The 20,352-nt window shown below is 40.9% G+C and overlaps 1 protein-coding gene across 4 annotated transcripts in view; it reads left to right on the forward strand.

Annotated features, from left to right (window-relative positions):
• Plekhg1 (pleckstrin homology and RhoGEF domain containing G1) overlaps positions 1-20,352 on the forward strand; it is a 220,914-nt gene that overhangs the window by 52,270 nt on the left and 148,292 nt on the right. For 3 of the 4 annotated variants that reach the window (XM_028764374.1, XM_028764376.1, XM_028764375.1), the window contains exon 2: positions 12,784-12,826. The exons of the other annotated variant lie outside the window; for it this stretch is intronic. The gene's annotated coding sequence lies outside the window, so the exon portion shown is untranslated. The remainder of the gene's footprint in view (positions 1-12,783; positions 12,827-20,352) is intronic. 4 annotated transcript variants of the gene reach the window in all.

Here is a 20,352-nt window from a genome sequence, read left to right on the forward strand (position 1 = left end):
GAAGGAAGGAAGGAAGGAAGGAAGGAAGGAAGGAAGGAAGGAAGGAAGGAAGGAAGCCAGTCAATATGCAAATGTTATTTGTTGTCAAGTCAAAAACCCATGGGACCTCTTCCATAGCCACTGAATTTTGCTAACTGAAAGTGGTTTTTCCAGCTTGATTTCTTTATAGACCAAGTTCTCCTTTAGGGTTCTAGTCAACATCTACTATAACTTTTTCCTTAATTTCATGTAGAATTTCCCTTGGATCGATTATTTTTTCAGTATACGATTCCTTTTGAGTTATTTAATAATTTGCCAGGGTGATAGGCTCTGCTACCATGTGTGTGAATAATGTTCTACGCTCTTGGTTAGTGATTTCAGTCCCGACTCAAAATGATTGTTCCTTAGATTTGAAAGCCTTGCTTCTAGGACTAAAGGCATTGCCTCTGCCATATGTATCATTTAGTGTAGCCAGTAAATCTGCTCCCAGAGTGACTCTTACAACTGTGTGCGCGTGCATTCGTGCGTGCATGTGTGTGTGTGTGTGTAAATGCATGTATGAGTATGTGCAGTTAGGATTTTTTTTGTGATTAGGACTTGAACTTATAGTCCAAACTAGCCTGAAACTCATGTCCTCCAGCCCTACCTCTGAGAGTATAGACATGTACAACCATGACCAGCCAGGAAGCTTTGCATTGGTCTAATTTCTGAAATTTCTGAAATTTCACCATAACCGATTCTCACTGATCCTTTTTTTTTTTTTTTTTTTGGATGTGGCGGTCTGCTACCACCTTTAGATGAGAATAATTCTTCACATCCACATCAGTGAATGTCCAGTCAACTCCAGGAGATGACTGAGCCTCCTGGAGTCTGTTCTTCATATCTTACCACTCTTTCTCCTTAATTTTTGCTGTATAATATGAAGATTTTTTTTCTTTTTAGCTTAAACTTTGTAGCCTACTGGAGGAGACTTTATCCTTGTAAGTGTTTTAGTTCTGAGTCATTCATAAGAAATCTGTTTCATGGCTCCTTTGTGCTCATTCGTTTCTCCATTAAGAGGGACATGAGTGTCTTGGGTTTTATTCTTGTTCTTGGGAAGATATAGTTTCTCAAGGATGATCATGAATTACTGAGATGTGTTCTTCTCCAACATCGAAAGCACTTACCTCATCTGTTAATTTATACATAAGATGTCCTTCCATTCCCCCCACACACCCAGCTCCAAGAGCGCAGGCTTTTCTGCCTACCTATGCTTTTTGTAGTCATTTTTGTTGTTGCTTGACTATATTCTTCCTGTCGAGTCCCTCCCCGCACCACCCCGAAAGCTCTTCTGATTCACACCTCCTTCCACATCAAAGATTCTGGAACAGTCCTCTCAGTAGGCAGCTCTCTTCCATCTTGTTTAACATCCACTGACCCTTGCTTGAACCTTTCTTGTCTCTCTTTCTCCCTCTGGCTGAGGGTCATCCCAGCTAGTTCAGATTCCTAAAATTAGGACAAATGAAAGTACTTAGAAGAACCATCTAGAATATGGTAGGGAGACGAGGGGGATTTCTGCTAAGGAGATAGCAACTCTCTTGCCAGGTATTTATTTATTTATTTATTTATTTATTTATTTACCTGGACATCTAATTTAATTGGATTGAAACTTAATTTCTAAAATTATTTTATGTTCCAAAAATTCTTCCAACAAGAATTAGTTAATCAGTGACCAAAATAGAAGCTATGAAAAAAAATTATAGCAGGAAATAGAATCTTACAACCTGGATACATTCCTGAAATTTCACTGTGGTTTGGCTCCAGGAGATTACTACTCTATTTGTGGCTTAAACAATATATTTAGACTTAAATTTTAGGCGTGGAAGCCTCATGTGTAAACATCACCAAATACCATTCTTTTAATGGATGGGGGACACTATTTTGTTGCTTCATTTCCTCTGGAAAGCCCATATCTTTTTGGAAAGGCTTAAACTCATACTGTACTCTCCTTAAAACACGAAAGGCATTCAGTCCAGTGTATTTTAACTCAGCCACAAAATTCCCACAATTGACACTCAGATCCCAATGCTAGCTAGAGTGGGCATGCTGTGTAAAATCTAGTCATCCGCATGCCCTTCACTAATCCTGTCAGACCCAGAATGGTGATAGGGCCCCCTTAGGGTTGGAGACGCTGCTCAGGCACCAAATATGGTGGGTTTTATTGGACCCTGAAGTAGCAGCAGCTAGCACTGAATCCTACAGACAAGTGAGTGTATCGATTGTAATGGGCAGCATAGGTAAAGCAGTGTCTGTAATGTCCTGACTCATAACGGTCAGCACAGGCAAAGTGATTTTTATGGTGGCAGGACTTGTATGGACCTTTGTTACTGGCTAATCAGTCATGCTGTTTCTTGGCATGAAACAGGTAAGAAGCCTACTGCTTTTGTTTGATCTGTAGAAGCAGAATATCTTTCAAACAAATGAAAGAAAGGCTACTCTGAGTCATAGCAAAAGGGAATCTCAGACTGTGAACCAATTTCCAGGCTTGAGCCAGTTTGCAGGCCCAGAACCCCTTGAATGAAGGAATAGACAGACCCTCCTGAGGAAGGACCTTTATAAAATATGTGAGAATTTTACTGTTAGCCTTTCCTTCCCCCAGTCCTTCCCCAGAGGGACCTACAGTGTTTTACAAGGGTAACTGTATACTGGGGGAAAAGAAACAACCTAGGTCTGGTGCCATGTATGTAACTCCAGTAGTGAAGAGGCAGAGACAGACGGAACCCTGTGGCTCACTGGTAGGCTAGCCTGGTCTGCTTGGCACACTCTAGGCCAACTCCCTGAGAGACTCTGTTTCCAAAACCAATGTGGATGATACCTGAGTAGAAACACCCCCAAGGTTGTCCTCTGACCTCCACACACATGCGCACATACAACATGCACACCTTCAGGCAAGTGTACACACACACACACGCAAGCACACACACACACTCTTTACAGTAAATCCACTACAGTTAATATAGCCTACCTAAACTTTACTACACAGGCAAGAGACAGTTCCACCAGTTTCCTGTGAAAGACGTTAACAGCATTTTCGAGGAAGAATGATCCATGAAGTTGGGGCTCCCTGAGGTATTTTTGAAATGATAATCATATTAAATGTGGAGCCTTGCTAAGATCAGCAAGACCACTGTGTGCTCACATGCCAGATGAAGAGTTCCGTAGAATTAAAGATGCTTGGCTCTGGGGCAGGTTAAAATAGGCAGGGTTTTCTTGCACTAAGCCCCTTCTTACTCGCTTTCCCTCCCTAGGAGTGAAATTATTCAAATTTAACATTTCCTTTCTTTTGGGTAGTGAAAACTCCACATTCACAAAACCAGAGATTTTCAGGAAATCTTGGTGGCCATGCTGCAGGCCACGGGGATAGATAGAGACTGAGGAGCCACTGTGAAATGGGTTCCTGGAAGTCAGTCCTTCCTCTCTATTCGTGGTTCCTTTGTCTCCCAAACACTCACTGAAATCTCAAGACTGATGTTAAATACACACTCCGAGATGTATTTGGTAATTCACTTTTTCATGGCTGATATGTCAAAGCCTCTTTTCTTTGACTGATGTGGAGAGGTGGCGGAGACCTCCAGGAGAAGGAAATAACCTTCCTTTCCATAACACTGGTGGGTGGTGGAGTCGACTTTCTCATGGGTTGCCTGAATAAGAGCAGTGTCTGTACCGGAGCCTGCTTCAAATCAAACCAGCTTCTTGCCATTAACTACACAGCTGGATGGAGGCTCAGGTGGCTGCAACCATTCCCCTGAACATGATTTTATTAAAGAACCATCACAGGCAATCTCTCTGCAGTGTATATTTTATTTATGAAACAATCGAACTATTTGTGTTCCTGTACAAACACTGCTCTTATATGTGGTATGTATATGTGTGTGTGTGTGTGTGTATCTGTATATCTGTATATATGTGTATATATGTATATATATGTATACAAGCATACACACACACACACACATACACACACTCATCAGTTTGGCTAGGCTGGCCAGAAAATGAGCTTCTGGGATCCCCCTTTTTCTCTGCCTTGTTCCCCAACACTGTGGTTACATGAACATGTCCCCTCTAGCTTCTTTGTGGGTTCTGAGAAACTGAAATCAGGTCCTCTGCTTGCATAGCAAGCATTTGACTAATTAAGCCACCTCTGTGGTTCTGGGAAATTTTTAACACCATGCCCAGCTGAATCTTACTCATGTTAAAGCAAATTCACTGTGTTCCATAACACAGCTCCTTTTCACCACTTGGCCACAGAGGCTACCATGCCTCACATCATTGATCTAGTGAATTCTAACTCAGAAAAAAATGGTTCTTCAGACCGGTGTCTGCTAAGAAAATGGCTATCAAGTTCTGTGACTTTCCCCATGATATTATTATGTATAGACTCTGAAAAAAATCTTCCCTTCACAGGTACCTCCCCTTTCCTTATTTAAGCAGCCATTGATCTCTTGGCAGTCTTTTCTTACCCACCCTTCTCCTCCCCTGCTGTGCTACTAAGACCCTGCTTTTAATGCTATGGTTGTACTACTCTACGTATTCAGAAGCACACATGGCTTCAGTTGCCTTAGGCTTTGCCTCTGGCTAAATCCACTCTGACTGTCCCACTGATTGGAGGTCCCCTCAGAAGTACAGACTACACATGGCTTAGTCCTGACTGTATCCTTAGTCTCCTCTACCTTGACAAAGTCTCAGTGCTCAAATGTTGGGGGATTTTCGAGGTGTTTTGGGAGTCTGTCATGAGGTGCAAAGACAGGAGAATTCCTGGAAGTTCCCAGACCAGCTAGCCTGCCATCCATAGTGGGAACAACCAGAGAACCCGTCTCAAACATCTGGGGTTCTCTGACCTTCACATGTGTGCCATGGTATGTGATCACAGACATTAACACACATAAGTGGATGTGCACTTGCACTCTTGCACAAATAGAGACAGACACACACATACAAACACACACTAAGAAAGACAGAATGACAGAGAGATTGATTTTACTTAGAGCCTTCCTTCTCTGTGAAAATGAGAGAAGCCTGCAGGGAATTTGAAGAAGGATCCCCTACTGGAAACCCCAGTCCTTATTTCTGCACTTGAAGAAATAGATCCATGTTAAGTCAGTTTGCTTACCATTAGTCCATTTTTGCAAAATACATGAAAAATGGCCACATCCTAATCCATGAATAGCGTAGCTGTCTGCTTTTCCTTTCCTTTTATACAAGCCCACAGCCAGCATACCATGAACTCTAACCCAGATTTGGGAAGCCCTTCTGCATTCTCAATGTAATGTCATTTACAGACCCTCCATCAGTTCTACCTGGTGCTCGTGAATGAGCCTGTGGAAGCCAGGAATTGACATAAGCTAGAGCCTGAACTTGCCTTAAAAGCTCAACTCATTTCATAAACATTATTTATGTATTGCATGCAGAGCCTGGCGAGACATGCCGATCTGACACTTAATATCTAAATTGAGTGGCTAGAACCTTCACTTTGACAAATTGTTCCTAATATATCTGTCAAAAATGCCACAGAAAACAATCCAGTTTATTAAAAACTGCTTGATGTATGTAGGTTTTCTAAGAATACAGCCACTTGTACTGGAGAGATGGACTCCTCAGAGATACTAGGCCCCACTCACTAGGTAATCCCCCCGGGCCTGGCACAATGCCTGGCACACATAAGACATTCACTGCATAACTGGATTAAATTATGGGTGAAGTTAATAGATATCCCAGTTAGGAGACCAAGAAATATGAGCTCTTAAAAGGTCTCTCCATTTTTCATAGTCTCACTTCCAGGTTCTAGAGGGCTGGCTAGTCAGTGGGTCAGTTTGAAAGTGATTGAAACTCACCAGGTTTCTGTCAAAAGAAGCCAGCCAGAGATATGAAGTTTAACACTGAGACTGAAGAAATATAGAACTTGTCTCTGGAGGGCTCTGTGTGAGCACCACCGTGTGTCTGCACCACAGAGCTTAAGCACACAGAGAATTAATAACACATTATGACATAGCTCATCATCTCTCTGAATGAAAAACTTCAAGCACTTGTCAAACGTACTTATCCCAAAATGTATGATCATTTGAACTCGCTACCATACTCCACTCCCATCCACTGTGAATTCTATAGCTGCTGGGTTTCCTTGCTTATGTCCAAGTGATGCGGGCATCTATTGCCCAGAAGTAGAACTTTCTTCTATGGAAAAAGAATACTAATAATATCAGTGAACATTTACAACAACAACAACAACAAAGAGACAGGAAAAGAAAATATTCTTTGAATTGTATTTATTTTTGTAAGCTTTTGTTTATTTATTTTAGTCATTACCTTCATAGGAAAAGCAGGATGACTTTTAGGTGGGGTGTGTGTGTGTGTGTGTGTGTGTGTGTGTGTGTGTGTGTGTAAGGCTTGAACTTAGAGCCTTGTAAATGCTGTATCTAACATTAACAAATGGGAAAATACACATTTAAACCACAATGACATAATTTTATACCAGTCTAGATGGATGGAAATGAAGCGTGTGGTACCACGTGTTGGCTATACTAGTTGATGCATTAGAACTTGCACATACTCTGCATGGAATATAAACCAGTACAATCTGATTAGGAAAAGGTGACATGTGCATGCTGAACAATTCAGCCAGCATGTTAAACAAGAACATCCAGGCAAGTGCAGTATGGAATGTCCTAGATGTGAACACAGAAGACACATGTGATATGGTTTACATCTAAGAAACCCTGAACACAATGTAAAGATCCCAAAAATAAGTATACACAGCCATATCATTGGAATAGAGTCTTCCAACTGTAGCTAGGGCACACCCATCATAGCCCTGATGTTGCTACCAGACATGCTACCAAACATGATTGTGTGGTTCATCAGGGACAGAGATGTCATGATTCAGTGTGACTATAAATAGATCCGGAGTCTAAATTCTCTCTTGTTCACATCTGTGAGGAGCAGGAGGATGTCTGTTCTCCAGGTGAGGCTTCATTGGCTTTCATTGGTCTGACTTGGGCAATGTGACTATCCATGAACCAACCAATCACTATTATTAGGCGGCTCAGTCATAAGTGATGGTGTATTGTGTGTAAAAACTTTATTACACATGGGCTAAGATCAGGGCAAGGAAAATGCTGGTTTATGCAAGAACTATAAAGAGGATAGCTGGATGTTAGGCATCTGTAACAGCGGATAATATCTTCCCACCCCCTAGATAGAGCATAGTTAAATGTTTTATGGCTTACAAATGAAATGAAGTTGTTCAACGGACATAGAGAAGCAAGAAAGTGTTGCTCTCTGCAGAGAGTGAGAGACCTTGGAAGACTCAGTCCTAAATGAGATGTGTTTATCAAATCCCTCTCCTCAGGGCACAAGGAACTATGTGGAAGAGGAGGAAGATTGTAAGAGCCAGAGGGGATGAATAACAGTAATAAACAGTGTCTTCCAGACACAACAGAACTGACGCACGTATGAACTCACAGAGACTGTGGCCACATGCACAGGATCTGCACATGTCCAAGCCAGATGGGGTCCTAGCACTGAGAGGGGTAATAAACACAGGCTCCCATGCCTAACCAGGAAGCTATGTCCAGTTGACATCCACTTGATGTCAACTAAAAAAAAAGATTAGTTTTCTCCAATGGAGTCTCACAGGGTAAACAAATCACAGTAAGGCTCAACAGTAGATGTCCAGCACAAAATGTATTTTTGGAGGTTTTTTTTTGGGGGAATGGGTCATATAGCTTTGTTTGGGTATTTTTTTTACTTTACCAATCTTTCACTTGTGCATTGTGGTTTCTAATTTTGTGTTTTATGGTGTGTGTGTGTGTGTGTGTGTGTGTGTGTATCTGTGTATGTGTGAGTATGTGTCTTCGTCTGTGTGTATCTGCTTCTTTTGCTTTTCTTTGTTTTTTATTCTGGTTGTTTGTTTGCTTATTTGTTTTCTAAAGAGAGAGAAAGAAGCCATGGCATCGGATGGATAGGAGGCAGGGAAGATCTGGGATGAGATGAGGGAGGGAAATCCATGATCAGAATATATTACATGAAGTAAAATCGACTTTCAATAAAATATAACAACTAAACAAACAAAGCAAGTGTTTCTATGTTGCCATAGACCCAAAGTCCCAATATATCTTATCAGTGTTCCCAGATCTACAGACACAGATGACACATTTGTAGAATGGTACCCCAAGATGGCAGGCTGGGGGAAAAGCAAGACTCTCTAATCCAAACAGAAGGTCATTGAAGTCTTATGTGGTCAAATGTTTCATTCCCTCAAAAATAATGTCTTTGTCTACTTGATTATCCAAGGTATTGGTTTAAAAATACTTTCTATAAATTTCAAAGGCTATGGAGAGATTTTTGTGGTTTGTTGATTGGTTGGTTGATTGGCTGGCTGGCTGGCTGGTTGGCTGGCTGGCTGGCTGGTTGGTTGGTTGGTTGGTTGGCTGGCTGGCTGGCTGGCTGGCTGGTTGGTTGGTTGGTTGGTTGGCTGCTAATTGACATTATCACTGTTACACACTCTTCTGAAGACCTATCATTTCTGATAGGCCCTATGAGAGCCCACCCTTGCTTCATTTCTTCCTGCATTGTTTCCATGTGTTTTACTCAGGAAAGTAACAAATCCATGTGTTATATGTCAAATAAGTAACACCTTATGGCAGATGCACATGCTCTAGGACTTTGCACAAGAATTATTCTAAGTAGAATCGGTCTCGTTTAAGACCATGTATTGAGAGCTGTCTCTAGCAAGTCACATAACAGCCCTTTCATTTTGTCCTACATATAAAAAGCAAAGTTGGTTTCTTCCCTGGGTGATTTTGTTAGAATCCATTCTGGACTCTCTAGATTCAATCTTGTGGCTCTTGCCATACAGCGTTTCATCTCATGTCTGAATGTCACCTAAAATTAAAGGTGAGCTAGTTTATTTTAGACATTGAAGTTAAAAGGATGTGGTACTATATTGGACACACAGTTCCGCTTTATGAAACCAACCCTGACATTTTATTTATTTTTAAACGTGAACTCACATTACCTGCTTTTGCCTTTGTGACTTACTTTAAACATCACCTTGCTTGCCTTCCAGACTCTAAGCTTAGCACTGTGCTTTGGCAAAAACCAATAAAGTGAGACCCGCTTTGCTGTGACTCAGGGAAGGCTGATCACCATTTTCTTGGCACATATATTACATTGATGGCTATTTTATAACATTTCCCTAACCTTCCTTCCAAAGTGTAATGAAGGTTTGTTTTGGTGTTCTTACATCAAATCCTGTTTGTATTTAATGCCCTGAGCACACTCCATTAGTGGATTTTGTACTAAGGCCAGATAATCAAATATTCTCGATTTTCTTAAAATCCCACATTGAATTTATAAAGCAGCCAATAAGGCTCCCAGATGTCCACCTATAAATAATCACAGCTGCTTGTAAATGTCCCTCCCCCCCCTTACCTCGTATTCCTATCGGGCCAAAAATAACAGTGTGCTAGTTTACCTCATATTGAATTTCCTGACTATACACTGTTGCTGTTCTTTTGAAAAAACAAACGCATCTATATCTTTCTCCATTTCTCATGAAGAAACCAGTATTGAACCAAAAGAGCTCTGTTACTGCCTTTCACGTGTCTTTTATGAGGGTAATTTTTCTGAATAGGTCTCTTTGGGGATCATCTTCATTCTCAGTCACTTGTGACCAGACATTGCTGTCATTGGACAAAACCCACTGTTTTTAGCATGTTGTGTTTCAGATTGTTTTGTGAATCATCTACACTTTTCTAGTATTTATAAAGATATTTCTCTTGGAAGCCAGGCAGAGATGAACCCCATATTCCCAGCACTTGGGAGGTGGAGCAAGATCAGAGCAGTGTCATTCCCAACGACACAGAGTTCAAAGCCAACCTGGGCTACAGAGGACATTTTCTCATGACACACTCCCTCCGTGGAGGGGTGGGGCAGGAGATATTTCTCTCAGGATTGAGGCTAGATCAGTGGTAGAACATTAGCTACATCTATCTGTACATGAGGTTCTGGGTTCCATAAAGTAAACAAATTCTCTTGTGCTAAATATTCAGTCTTGTCACATGTAGATGATGGTCACCCATCCGTGCATTGCTTTTCACTGTTGTATAGGGGTCATCACCTCTTTCTTTACCTATAGTTAAAGGTTTTGTAAGGCTGTCAAACGCAGTGGTGGATACTGACGGAGCACAGTGTGATACATCTGAGCTCTTGTTGCCTTCTCACAGTGCACAATGTCCCTGTGTTTAAATATCTATAGAATAATCTCTCTAATGGGGTGGCAGTCACTGGAGACTGGACTTCTGAATTCTCTGTTTGGGATTCTCATGTCTTATTTAAATTGAGTGAGCTTCTTACTTTTCTTTCATTGTACTAGATTTGGTGAAGAGGTTTCTGTTATGTTCGTGGAGTAAATTAGACAGTCTCCCTTTAAACTCCTGTTTGGAAACCTTTAGAATAAACCACATTCGTCCATTTTTTCAGCATTTATATTTTGGGTTCAGTTCTGATCTTTAAACTCACCTTAGAAAATGGTTCTCCCTAAGATCTTCATAGCAAATCCCGAAGATATTTTTCAATACTCTGCATGTTTAAATGTTTTGCACGTCTGTGATGTATTCCTTGAATAATTGTATTTTTGAGTTTTGGGTTTTAAGGCTACGTTTTCCAAAAACAAGTCTTTGTGGTTTCACAATTTGCAAAGAAGCAGCTTTTCATTTTAACTATATGTGTACATGCACACACGGTACTTTTCTAATGTAAGTGAAACCAAATATTTAGTTCAATTTTTTTTGCTTTGTCCAATTTAAAAAAGTAAAACGCCACCAATTACTTGCTTCACAGACAAAATGGCATTGTTTGACTTCTCACATATGAAATTAAATTAACCCACCGATACCTTGCTTTTAATGACATGATTAGAATTTCGTCTTTTTTTTTTCAAAAGTTTTACAAGTTTGCACTTTTTTTGGACTGCTCTAATAGTTGTCCTTTGCTCCTGCACCCTGCTTTCTGTGCTGTTACTTCTTTACTCTTACGTTATTTTGACACTTCCTTCAGTTGCCTAGGATAATTTCTATCATGTTCATAAAGACGTAGATTTGGAAGACTAGAACACTGGCTGTTCTTCCAGAAGAGCACTCTTCACTTTCCTGCATGCACATGGTGGCTCAAAAACCTCTGTTACTCCATATGCAGAAGAGATATGATGCCCTCTTTTGGCTTCTTCAGGCACTGTACACACATGGTGCACATACATCCATGTAAACAAAACACTCTACATGTTAAATAAAAAGTAATTTTATTTATAAAAATACATCATTGGTAAGTTGTTTTTTTCCTTTAAAAGGTGACAACGGTGGCTGTGATGTCTTCACTTAGCATATATATTGAATTTTCAAATGCTGAAATGTCCACAGTTCTTCCTTTTCAAACAAGTGACAACAAAAAACAGAAACAGAACACAAATTCAAAGTCTTCCAGCTTACCTCTGTAAGATTCCAGCTTCCAGCCATCTCAGAGAGACGGGAACTGGGAAGGATTTGTGGATAGAGACATGGAGGGGAACTCAAGGGACATTGTCCATGGCCTTGGAAGCTAAATCTTGGGGATGCAGCCTCTGAGACTGGCTGACGTCCTTACCCCTGCTCTACTTTAAGGCTCTGGGTTCATCTTTCCTCTCTTAGGAGAAACACTTCCTGGTTTGTGGGAAATAATTGCAATTCTTTGCTTTCAGAACTATTGAAAGTTTAAATCTTGAATTTTCTAAGACAAGGGGGAAAAATCAAAGATAAGTGGGCATTTGTACCCTTTCAATACAGCATCTTACAAGATTTATGGGTTTTTAATTATTTTTATGATTATTTTAGAATAATTGTGACATTTTCTTGAGAAATTTTGGCCCTTTGGCAGCTAATCTTTTTTACTTTGATGCTTCACGTTTTTCATCCATCTCATCCATGTTCCATTAAAAGAACATTCTGGGGCTGAGGAGATGGCTCAGCATGTAAGAGCACTTGTACAGGCATGAAGACCCCACTTCATATCTCTGGCAGTCATGTGAAAAGACATGTGTGCCTCTAACCCAGGAGGATCACTCAAGGTCCCTGGATTTCTCTCTCAAAACAATAAAATGGGGGATGATAGAGCAGGACATCCAGTGCTCTTCTCTGTCCTGTATCCCTGTGCACATATAACACACACAGACACACACACACATGCACACATACATACACCACACATGCACACAGACATGCACACACACGCATACACACACCATACACTTGTATATACACACAGGCATGCACATATGCTCACACATGTACACATGCATATACATACATCATAGATGCACACGGACATACATACACATGCACACACACACCATACTTGTACATGTATACACACATATACATATGTACATACATATGTACATGCATACAGTCATGCACACACACTTACACCATACACATGCACACACATACACCATCCATGTGCACATGCATGCACATACACAAACACACACACATATGCGTGCACTCACATACAGACATGCACACACATGCATATACATGTACCATACATGCACACATGCACGCACACATATACCATACATACATGCATGCATGCACACACACACCATACACACACATACTCATATACATGCACACATACACCATACATGGGCACATGTGTGCACATACAAATATATATAATTCTGAGAAACAATATCTCTGTAAACTCAGTTTACTTTTTGTGTTTCTTCTATAGGTGAGGACCAACATTAGGAGTCGTGGGTGAAGACATCAGAAAAGTGAGCTTCTTTTTTCTTTCTTTCCTAGTCTGATAGGTTTTTCAGCTACTTGACTGTGAAATATATGTCAAAATATTAATATAATTTGTGTTTGTTAGATATTTTATGAATATATACTAAGGCCATTTTAAATTTTTAAGTAGTTTTTTTAAAAAAAACTTTTAAGTTTTTAACTACTTTGCAATCCAGAATAACAACTATTGTTCTGCAAGTATATGAAGTGAAAGGCGATGCTTACTTCCCAATAATACACACCTAGGTAAAAATGGGATCAAAAAAGAACCTATCCTAGCCATACCTGTTTCTTCTGGTTAGCCTGCTGCAAGCTAATGAGTCCATGTTCCTTTGAGATGCTTTTCATTGGCCTGACAAAGTTCTGCTTGTCCTTCTTAGCTTCTATCTCTCAAGGTTTAAAACCCCTCCCAGATGTTGTAGTGGATGATAGTACTTGAATGATGGTAGTTTAAAAGGTGAAGGGTGGGCCCATGCTTGTTCAGTCTAGGCACTTGTTTGACTGTTCCTTTCCATACTGTTTGAGACTATTAAACTCTCACCACGGTTGGGGCAGTTTATAAACTGAAGAACACCACTCAATCCCATATCAAAATTCCATAAAATGATAAGAACATATGAGAATTTTTCTAAGCATTGGGTAAGCACAGTGTTCCTGTGTGTGTGTGTTTGTTTATAATTTTTAATTTTATGAAAAAGTGAGAGAAGAAAAGAAACTGAACTTCAACAATGGGTTAAAACAGTGGTTCTCAACTTTCCTAATATTGCAACAGTTTAATATAGTTCTTCATGTTGTGATGACCCCCCCAACCATAAATTTATTTTTGTTGCTTCTTCATAACTGTGATTTTGCTACTGCTATGAATCACAATGGAAATAACAGTGGTTTTGAACGGTCATAGGTGACCTCTGTGAAAGTGTCCATTCAATCCACGGAGGAGTCGTGACCCATGTGTTAACAACCACAGCGATAGTACTTCATGACCTCAAGCCACAGAGTAATAATGCTTCACAGGAGTTGCACACATTTGATGGGCTGCGTATTTCTGGAAGAGTTCAAAGTCATCAGAAAGACCATCTTTCAATGGAGCTAAGCCTGTATCTAAACTCATCAGAATTCATGTGACAATGAGTTGTTCTCTGCAGGTCTTTGTCATTGCCAGGAAATGTCCCATCAATTATTTTGCTTAACTGTGTCTATCTAGAAGGCTCACTTGATAAAAACAAAAACCAAAAAACAAAAAACAAAAAACAAAAAACAAAAAAACACAAGGATTTGTGGTCCATAGTTGGTTTATCCATTAGGCACAGTGCTCACAGTTACCTATAGTAACCTACGCAAATATTTTAATTAACTTCTTTAAAGTATAAGAAAAATATAAATATATTAAGGAATATATAGTATTGGATCTGAATTACATTTGTCTTGATACCAATATAACTAAGATAAATTATTTTAATAATTTTATGAAAGAAGGATGACGAGGGCCAACGTGCCCAAAGCCTACAACACCCATATGACACTCCCTGGGACACACTCAGACACACGTTTGAGAGAGTTGGTCATTTTGTAGTTTTGTTTGGCATAGAGTAGAAATTTTCTTTAAAAAAAAGATTTATTATTTATGCATATGCATGTATGTCCATGTAGGTTTATATGCACCATGTACAGGCGGGTGCATGTGGAGACCAAAAGACGGCTGATTCCCCTGGAGCTGGAGTCAGTCACCAGTGGTTGGGAGCTCCTAATATAGGTGCTGGGACTTGAACCCAGATTCTTTCCAAAAGCAGTGAGTGTTCTCACTGCAGATCTGTCTCCAGCCCCTTTGGCTTCACAACTGTTGTCCTTTTCTTTATCTTCTTCTCTTCTCTTTTTCTCCTCCTCCTCCCCCTTTTCTTCCTCCTCTCTTCCTCTTCTCCCTCCTCCTTCCACCCCTCCTCCTCCTCCACCCCTCCTTCTTCTTTGGAAGGATTATGTTTTCTGTAAATAAATCTATACATTTTCTTCTTAGAGTGATACTTGGTTATTTCTACAAAGACAGAAAAAAATTGACATAGTGATATATTAAATAGGACTATTCAATCAGTTTTCCTAAAATTAAATAACTATTTTCCTGTCTGGCACCCAGAGATATAATGCAGGCAGTAAGAGAATGATGCTTAACTCGGGTCCCGTGGTTCCCATTAGCTTTATGTCACTGAAGGCTTGTGCTCCTTGGGGACTGTTGGCCTGCTATACCTCCTTGCTGCTTGTTTCGGGGAAGTGAGTCCAGAATGGCAGTTCTGGTGTTACGGATCTCTATGACTACGTGCAAGTACTTTTCAGTGTCTGTGGCTCATCTGGTTTCATTTACTTTCAAAGCCATGTTCTGGTTTCGTAGAAACTAACTTTGTTTGTCTTCAACTTTGGTGGCTATCAGTGATGCAGAGACCACCTCCTCAGAGTCGCTTGTTGACTCAAAGTAAGTTCATTGACTATCTGGGGGATCTTCTTTTTAAAGATGAGCTTCCTGAAGACCGGGATCTTTACGTGTTGTGCTGACTGCTCTAGACCTTAGGAAAAAACAGAAATATAAGAGGAGGTCAAATGTTTCCTGGAAGAATGAGGTAATTTCCTGCTTTAGAAAAAGTCAGGCCTTGCCCTGAAATAGCCTGCTCTTGAATTTGGTAGCGAAGAGCACTGGTCAACCTTTGTTCTCTGGTACCAAAGGGCTTTGGCAGGCATGCAGAAGTGTATAGGGTCTCTTAGGAAAGGACAGGAACTTGGGAGCCAGGTACTTACAAGCCACAGTTCTGTCCTCTGGGAGGCAGCACTTTATGTCATATGCTCCTGTCTGACAATGTGGCTGCTACTTACACAAACTGAACAAGAAGAGCCAGAGAATTGTAGACAGATGGGTTGCCTCTTTGTAGCTACTGAAGACCGAAGACTAAGAAATGAGAAGACTGACCATGATTAGCAATTCTAAGCATATAGAAATTTCAAATAGCAGAGGATAGGTCTGGTATATATAAACATAGGGTTTGTTTACTTGAAGAGAACCAGAAATGTATGTTCTTTCTATTGGCATAATAGGTATGTATGTGTTCAGTTCAAAGACTACATTTTTTTAGGCACCACAAAAAACAGCATCAAAAACCACTTTTCTACCCCCTGACCCTGTGGGTTATTTCCTCCAGCTTCTTGTTTAGGTTTTCTCCCACCCAGGATATTTGATAAAATGACACTGGAGTCAAGCTAGTGTAAGAGTAGATAGTTGAAGAGGAGCCTAAGGAACAGAAGCATGCCCTTTACTGTTGCAAGGTCACCCAGGTATCTTTAAATATATATATATATATATATATATATATATGTATATATATATATATATATATATACATTGTAGCATCAGACACACTAGAAGAAGACATCAGATCCCATTACAGATGGTTGTGAGCCACCATGTGGCTGCTGGGAATTGAACTCAGGACCTCTAGAAGAGCAGTCAGTGCTCTTAACTGCTGAGCCATCTCTCCAGCCTCCCACTAGGCATCTTGATCGTTACTCTTCTGCTGGCATTTTCTGAGCCCCATATACTATTGAGTTGAGGAACTGGTGAGAGAACTCCTTTTCAGTAAAGATGCCAAAGATTCAAGATTATAGATTGCCCACACTAGTTAAGATTAAGCTGTGACTGTGATCAACAGTACGCATGATCCTCCCATGCACAGGGATCCTCTCTGGAGCATCATTATCATTTCTTACATCCCTGTATTAGGTGTTCTTCCATCATGAGGAGGACCACTCACTGAACCCACCCCAGGTCAGTAGCAGCCACTGGGATACCTCAGAAACCAGCAATAGCCCTACAGCTGAAGTCTTTGTGGGTTGTAAATTGCAGCTTTTTAACCACTAAAGTTTGCATACCGTTTGGTAAAAGTATGCTGGGAACAAAATAGACCCTGTATGCCTCACGGGTCTTATAGGTGACCTTGCTACTGTGTCCCAAGGCCCTGTAAGTGTCTGACTCAGGGCTGATTGATTCGTCGGAAGTCAACTAATAAAACAATAATCAGTGTCTACGTCATTAATGATTCATATGACGAATAAGTAACTCATTATATCAAACTAGACACTGCCAATACGACCATCCGGTAACATTCTTGGCAAACTGCTGGAACACAGGAACCAGAATGCAGCATCCAACCTTAAAAAGCCACCAAAGCACTTTCCCTCAATTTCTCGCAAAGCAAAAATCTTCCAACTTTCTCTTGGCCTGACTGGGCAGCATTGTGATAATGATTTTTTTAAATATACAAATATTAAAAATATTACACAAACTAGATGTAGTAGCTATAGAAATCTGGCAGAATCACATCATCCAAAAAATATCCAGGTTTGACTTTCCACAGTGGGTATCTCTTTTTCTTTAACATGGATTTGTGGGAACTTTGCTTGCAGAAGCTGGGGTTAAGCCCGCCCCATTGTAGACTTTTCAGTTTTGGCTGGGGAAGGATGCAAGGAGATCACCGAATGTTCTTTAAACTAACAAAACGCTAGTTTCAAATGGACACTTAAGTTTAACGTTCTCCATTCTGTTGTAAAGGTAAAATAAACTTTATCTTTACTTTGATCACTTATCCTTGGTGTCTTCTCTTTCTCTTCTTTGCAGCGTTTGTCTTATACTTATCATGGACTTGGGGAAGAGTTCTTCACTAGAAAAATTACTTAAGTACTTGGGACTTTATGCTGTGGCTCAGTGGTAGATCATGTGGCTGGCATGCACAAGGCCCTGGGTTTGAATCCCAACAGCACGAAAAACAAAACACTTGTCTTCTCATGAGACGGATATCCTCAGGGATGGGATGCTAACACCTCCTGCTCTTCCGGGCTTTGAGAATCAGCAGTCATGGAGATAAAATTTTGGGGAAGTCAAGCTGGAGGAGGGAGGGAAGGAATTTTATAATTTCATGATCAAATGAGTGAAATGTATATTAAAAATCAATCCCCTTTTCTGCCCTCTCTATCATGCTGCTCTGAACTGCTTGTGCTAAGCAAGGAGGTGCTACAGGGAAGGCAGCTCACAGTTCCTCAGTTCAGGCCCTTCTCCCCCACAGCTCCTCCTTTTTAACCCATTTCTATGCCGTTCTGAGGAACTGGTTTGCTTGTTGCAATTCAAGGTCAAGCTCCAAACACACCCAGAAATGCTCTCCGGGAAGAAATTGAGCTGAATCAAAAGCAGTCACTGTGGGGAACAGACGTTTGGATGACAAAGCTCTACCCAGCAGCTAGCTCCCTTCACAACCAATGGTGGAGACTTGCCTTTTTACCTAAGACTGACCTCCTGCTCCCTGTGTAAAATGTGAGGGGCATCTGGAAACATTTAGCTAAGCCACTGGCTTCAGCAGCCGTGAAGGGTGGCATTCAGCCATCTCAGAGTCTAAGAGAGTGTCCTCTTGCAACTGAAGTTCCTCCAAATCTGATGCCATTTCACAGAGCCCAGATGATTTCTTCTTCAGCTCATAGGTAGAGGTGGCGTAAAATTACTTGGCCTGAGTTGTTATGGATTCCATGTTGTAAGTGACCTGCTTTACGGTCGTAAATTCCTTCCTTGTGCTAAACACTGAGTCCAATATGAGAACCATCCCAAGACAAGAATGATATTTTCCATCCATGGTGAGGTTAGAGAATGAATCTGGGAAGGGAGCACACATCCACACAGGACCTTTCCATGAAGCATGTGTGATAAAAAAAAAAAAAAAAGAAACTAGAAGTTAATCAGAGAAGTAGACTAAATTAAAATTGAACATCAACAGTGTTAGAAAGGGACCTTGGAAATGAAGCCACTTCCTGTGGTGCTGGCCCAGAGATTAACTCAGAATTGCTTTATTCTCATTCCTGGAACTGAGTCCCTTCCCTGTTTTGTCTGTCATTCAGAAAGAGCCCTTTACGGCTCTCCTTGTATGAGTAAGCCGAATTTTCTTTTAATTTATTTTCTCTTAGTGCACCGCAAAGCTACCTTATGGGTGAAACTTACTGTTCATTTGTTTTAGCTAGATTCAAGGTCACTGAGTTTTAGAAAACCAGAAAGAGTGTCATGGCACACTGCACGGGATGGTGGTGGACCATTGCAGGTTTTCCTGGTTTTGACACCTGCAACCAATGTGACCTTGTATAGATCTGCTAGGGCCTTGATGGGTAGCCATGCTAATAGGCATGGAAAGGTCATCACCCCAATGTCAAAAGAACCAGATGCACGCACTGGAGCCAGAGCTGCTCTCCACAGCTGGAGATAACACACAAAGCCAGGCCTCCACCAATTCGCTGTAATATTTGAAAGAACATTGTGGAAGCCCTTAACCAGATTCAGATGCTCTAGAAAGCAATAGAACAAGATCACTTGACATAGTTTTAGGGAATCAAGGCCCATGGTTTTGGCTGAGCAAAAGCCAGCATCACCTCCTCCTCTGCCATGCATCTTTTCTTTTCATATTCCTGAACCTTAGCCAACCCTGCCCCCCTTCAGTGTCCACAGGGCATGAGCTTTTAGTAATCTGTGTCTTGTTCCTCACCATCCCAAGCTTCCTGGGTGATGCGGAAATGTCTGTGCTGTAGGAAAGTTAAGCGGTTCATAAGGACTTTGTAGAGTTAAAGCAAGGCAGCCCAGCCATCATTGTGGTCTAAGTTCAAAAGACGCAGGATTGCAATTGATCTCAAGCCCCGAATTAAGTCAACTATTTTCTTTTAATATTCTTTGTTTCTCCAAAATGCAGGCTCTGTTTCCGTCCAATGTTGTAACTTCATATGTATGCCTTTGATTTAGGAAGCATGGTCATTCAGAGGGGAGTGGAGTTTAGTCATTTCCCGGGTTCTCAGGAATGGAATATCAGAGCTACCACTTCTTAGCCAAACCTTCACCACATCATGTTTCTCGGGTTTCCCCTTTCTCCCTAATCCCCGGGGTTCATTTCTAATCCTTTTGCTGGGTATTTTTCACTGGAAATCTCCCAGAACCTTCTTCGGGGATCATGTCTTCTTCCAACTGCCTCGCTCCCCCATTCTTCTGTTGGAGGAAGTGAAGACATTTTTCATAGCCTCATTGTTCAAGGCAAATGGGAGCTTTCTTTCTCCCTGCCGCCTTCCACTCCTCCTCCCTGCCCTCAAGACCAGTGGTCCCACCAGATCTTACTAGATTTACCTCCTCATCCTCCTTCTCCTGTGGTTCCCATTTCCGCTCCCTTCATAGAGGATAAAATGAACATTTAACCATGTACTACAAGCTAAATACGGTTTGTGTTATCTGATCCGAGTCTTTTAGCTTTGCACAATTACACCCATTACTGGATGATTACAGGGTAGAGGAAGTTTTTGTGCATAGTATAAAATCAAAAGAAGAGCAACCGTGTGACTGTGTGAGTGTGGGTGACTATGTGCTTGAGTCTGTGTGAGGATGGGTGTGATTATGTATGAGTGTGTATGTCTGTGTCAGTGAGTGTGCACTGTGAGTGTGTGTGAGTGCATGAGAATGAGAATT

The sequence above is a fragment of the Grammomys surdaster genome, unplaced genomic scaffold (genome assembly GCF_004785775.1).
Source record: "Grammomys surdaster isolate TR1022 unplaced genomic scaffold, NIH_TR_1.0 143, whole genome shotgun sequence".
Lineage (NCBI taxonomy): Eukaryota > Metazoa > Chordata > Mammalia > Rodentia > Muridae > Grammomys > Grammomys surdaster.